This window comes from Podarcis bocagei (genome assembly GCF_964188305.1).
Source record: "Podarcis bocagei genome assembly, chromosome: 4".
Classification (NCBI taxonomy): domain Eukaryota; kingdom Metazoa; phylum Chordata; class Lepidosauria; order Squamata; family Lacertidae; genus Podarcis; species Podarcis bocagei.
The window spans coordinates 79009361-79014455 of NC_138128.1; the positions used below are offsets into that span (position 1 = coordinate 79009361).

At 44.9% G+C, this 5095-nt stretch overlaps 1 long non-coding RNA gene across 1 annotated transcript; it reads left to right on the top strand.

Moving 5' to 3' along the window:
* The first annotated feature begins 1685 nt into the window (after nucleotides 1–1685).
* Nucleotides 1686–4615, top strand: LOC308584824. The gene is made up of 3 exons (XR_014007038.1): nucleotides 1686–1777; nucleotides 2902–3044; nucleotides 4091–4615. It is a non-coding gene; the product is annotated as an uncharacterized lncRNA (long non-coding RNA).
* Nucleotides 4616–5095: the final 480 nt, after the last annotated feature.

A 5095-nucleotide genomic window follows, 5' to 3' on the forward strand; every position in this document is an offset into this window, starting at 1 on the left:
GCTTATTGCAGCCAATCAGAAGCTGCACTTGGGTTTCTGAATGTTTTGGAAGTCGAACGGACTTCCGGAACGGATTCCCTTCGACTTCCAAGGTATGACTGTATATCTGATTATTGTAAGTTATAAAAAAATATCAACCACCATGTTAAATTACAGCAGGTGGAATTCAGTGTTGATCTCTTCCAATTGTTCTGTCTGTGCAAGCATTTCAGCTTCCCAGATGTAGTGCCCCACTCTCTCCTGCTCATGTGTGCTGCTTTGGGGGTTCTCCCAACCTCCTACCCTGAGACAATCCCAGGGGTATTGGGGGTCTGTGGGAAGGGGGAGGGGGAGGGGAAGGGAAGGGAGGAGCCCTTGCACAGGGCTTCCGCTGATGGGTGTGGTTAGGTGTTGTTTTATTTTGGCAGGGTAACAAATCATATCTAGAATATACTCAAGAGTAGTCCTTTGTTGTCTCCCAGAATATCTTTGCCTCACACCAATGAAATGCTACCTACGCAGCCAATCTGTAACACACACACACACACACACACAGCCCCCAACCCCTCTTATTAAACAAATAAAGTAAAATGGAAAAATACAGGAGCCAGAAACATTGGCTCTTTCAATCTCCCACTAAGAATGAATCATGAAGGAACGAGATCTGTAAGATGTTGACTTTTCTGTGGTTAACATATAATGAGAGGCTTATTCCATAATGTGCCTTTATTTATTATTTAGCTGAGTTGGTGATCATTTACATTTCAGGGACATAATTTAGCTGCAAACCAGGGATGGCAGAGTTCCCCACTGAGCACTTGCTTTCAAATGTTAACTTCCAGAAGCACATCTAAGCTATATCATTGCTCCCAGGATTACCTTTGCTAAAATTACAGGTTCAAAAGGAGGAAGGGGGAGGAAAGGAAGAAAGACAGAAAGAAAGAGTTTTGCATTCATCTCCCTAGCTTCTAGTATTAGTTGAACTTGGTGTCATAATTAACTGAGTGAGACAATAAAGATAGCAGCAGCTGAAGTTACTTTCCCCCCTCCCATCCTGGCTAAACTCCCGTGCCTTTACTCTCAGACCACAGTTTGACTTGTGGGCATTTGGGATTTATTGCTATTATGGGCTCAGCAGGGTGGAAGTGTCTGTCAGCAATCAAAGGAATCGCATCACCCTAATGGGTTGCATGCCAAGGCACCTGAGCCACAAAGTTCCCAGGAGAACAATAAAGCACACGGACACAAAGTATTTTGATTCATGGGTTCAAACAAGCCACAACTTTATTGGTTACAGATGTGAGTGGTTTGGCTTAGGCATTGGGGTGAAGCCAGGCTATAGCTTGACTCCTGCCCGTCTGCAGGGAGTCCACTTAAAGGTAAACCACTGATAGGGGCACCCTATGACTTTCATCAAATAGGGGCACCCTGAGGGCTCCCTGTAGGGGCTGTGACATGGCCGTAGCCCACATCCAGGCTTCAGACAGGATTCACACCCCAGATCCCTTTAACAGGATACCCTTACTGAGGAGGGGCAGGCGAAGGCTACAATCTCCCCCTCCATCCAAACAAAGGCTTACCTAATGCCTAACCTCACAAAAGTTGTGACAATTGCTACTAGGTAGGCAAAAACCAACTGGCCAACTGGGAAAATTCCTACCCGGCCCTAACAATAATGGCGACCGACAGTTGTCCATAGTAAGGTCATATGCTCAGCAGGGTGGAGGTGTCTTTCTGCAATCAAAGGAATTGGTTGCAACGGCAGACTTTGGCCTTTCAAATTTCAGCAGCGCCTTGTGTGAGTCAAAATTCGGTGCACCCTGCCTCTCACTTTACATCCTGCTTTCAATGCATCAGAGTTGGGACGTTCTGGGGCGACCCCTAGGCTCAACACCCAGTGCAGTGGAAATGTTCACGCTGCCCTCAAATTCACCTCTGATGTTCGAAGAGCCCGAGCAGACAGAAGGAAGCGCTTCTCCACACAGCACAAAGCTGAACTATGGCGCTCCCTCCCACAGGAGGCATTGATGACCCCCTGGATGGCTTAAAAAAGGATTGAACAAATTCATGAAGTGTAAGGCTATCAGTGGTTACTAGCAAAGGTAAAGGTAAATGCCCCTGGATGGTTAAGTCCAACCAAAGGCGACTATGGGGTTGCGGCGCTCATCTTGCTTTCAGGCCAAGGGATCCAGCGTTTGTCCACAGGCAGCTTTCCAGGTCATGTGGCCAACATGACTAAACTGCTTCTGGCACAATGGGACACCGTGACAGGAACCAGAGCGCATGGAAACTCTGTTTACCTTCCCGCCACCTATTTATCTACTTGCACTGGTGTGCTTTCAAACTGCTAGGTTGGCAGGAGCTGGAACAGAGCAATGAGAGCTCACCCCGTCGCAGGAATTCAAACCACCAACCTTCTGATCAGCAAGCCCAAGAGGCTCAGTGGTTTAAACCACAGTGCCACCCATGCAATGCTGGTTGGTGCTATGGGAACAGGATGCTGGACTATATGAGCCATTGACTGGATCCTGCAGGGCTTATTATTCTTATTCTTATTAATTACTGTTCTATTCTTATGTTTGGATCACTTCTCTTTTCCTGCTGTGTGACATAGACACAAATTCATAAGGATAAACTTTCCCTATCACTTTACCTTTATGCTGGGGTGGGGGGTAGGGAGCCTCCCTGTTGTGAAGTTTCTAATAATAATGTAACCCTGCCCAAAATCTCCTTGGAAAACCATTTCTCCCTTACTTTCTTATGAAATGAAAGTTTTCATTTTAACCTCACTCACATTAGTTATGCATCAGGTGCTCTTTTATAAATAGGTGTCTCTGATCTCAATGAAATTTGTAAGGAAGGGAAGTTGACTTACCAAACATCCTCCCTCCCCACCTTCTCACACAAGGGGTGTCGTTTCAGATGTCTTTGAGAGGAAGCAAAGAGATTTCAGAGAAGTGAGGAAATTCACTGCAAGGTTCCAAGCCGTCTATTCTTGGATATAATTGAGATTAAATTCCCAGGTGCAGCATAATCTTATGAAAAAGTGCAAGACAAATAAGCAGGTGAGGATATTTAATTTTAATAACACACATTGGCATTACTATTTATTGTTCTTATTTTAACCTCATCAGACCTATAAATTTTTTGCTGGCCTGTTTCTATGCTGATTTTGGGCTGATTTTTATGCTGATTTCTGAGTTTTGTATATTGCTTATATTAGAATTATTTCAAAACAATTGCTATATGTTTCTGTGTTTTTTTGAAGCCACTCAAAGTGCAACTTTAGGCCAGAACTGGGGAATCTGTGGCCCTCCAGCCATTGGATTCCAACTCCCATCAGCTGGTCAGGGTCAGGGACGATGGGAGTTGTAGTCTAACAACTTCTGTACAGACTGCTTGCTCAAAAATAATAACAAATAAATCTCTAACTTGGTTTACATGAAACAGCATAACATTTTTATTAAAAATTGCAGATAAAATCAGCAATCTGTTTTCACTAGTCAACTTCTGCATAGGTCTAGACTCTAGAGCAGGCTTCCTCAAACTCGGCCCTCCAGATGCTTTGAGACTACAACTCCCATCATCCCTGACCACTGGTCCTGCTAGCTAGGGATCATGGGAGTTGTAGGTCAATAACATCTGGAGGGCCGAGGTTGAGGAAGCCTGCTCTAGAGCATAAACCAGAGGTTCAAGAGTTCCTTAGGAATACTAAGATACAACCTGAAAGAATTGTCTCCACTCAAATGAATCTGCCCCATTGTTCACCATGTCTCTGCTCTTGGTGAAGCATTGTAGAAGGTGTGGGGTGCAGAGTCCCAGGAACAGGATATTTTCAAGAAAGTAGAACTCTTTGCTGGAGCTCCCATCTTTGCCTGACTTCCTACAGGCAGGGAAGATATTCTTTCATTCCCCCCGCCCCCAGGTGTTTTGTTTTTAAAAATCACATAACCCTCACACTTGCTCAGAATCATCTCGACAGAACTGGTAGTTAATAAAGAAATGTGGAAAGTCCTACAATGCACTTTGACAAAAGACTGAAGCAGCCCCCGGCACCTTAATTGTTGCCTCTGCAAATCAATTCACATTTCTGCTTTGTCTGTTTATATAGATCTGAGAGGAACATCCGGAAAATTAATGAGGTCATTGGTTTCCAGAATCCTAGGTGCCAAACATGCTGAATAAATAGCTCTTAATAGCTGAGCTTACGTCCAACAATCAATACAGCAATTTCACCACATCCACCTAATTTATAGATGCTAGGTGCTACACATTTCAAAATCAAGATGTGAGCTGAGGTTTCAGAGGCTTGCCCTGCCCCAAATAACCCTGGGCACACCAAATTATGGACAAGGAACCTTCATTAGGAATGGGTGAGCCTTCACAGTGCCTGGAGACAGACAGTCAGGTAGTGTGTCCATAGGAATGACTTCTGTGAGGAGCACAGAGAGAAGAAACACCATGGTGCATCTGCAGCAGCACAACTGGATCGCTTCATCTGCCCCAGCTTCAACAAAACACATCTTTCCTGTATCAGTCTATCCAGCCACAGCAGGTGCTGTAACCTTAACTTCATCCCCAAAGGCACACTCCTCCATTGTCTCCTGAGGCAGATGAACATCAGCAATGTGTTCAAACACATTGTTGGAAGAGAGCCAGTGTTGTGTAGTGGTTAAGAGCTGTAGTCTTGCAATCTGGTGAACCGGGTTCGCGTTTCCGCTCCTCCACATGCAGCTGCTGGGTGACCTTGGGCTAGTCACACTTCTCTGAAGTCTCTCAGCCCCACTCACCTCACAGAGTGTTTGTTGTGGGGGAGGAAGGGAAAGGAGAATGTTAGCCGCTTTGAGACTCCTTAGGGTAGTGATAAAGCGGGATATCAAATCCAAACTCTTCAAACTCTTCTTCTTCAAACACATCGGCAGTTCCCAAAATTATGCTTCCAAAGCTAGCTGCTGCCTTCTTGAGCAACACTGTCTGTTGTGGGACTTTATTTTCTAGAAAGAAAAGTGGGAGGAGGGTTAGGCTAGTAAGAAGCCATCACAAAACATAGGTTGCTTCTAGTCGGCCTATTTATTGAGCAATCAACCTGATTTGCTTGCACAAAAATTGCCAGTAG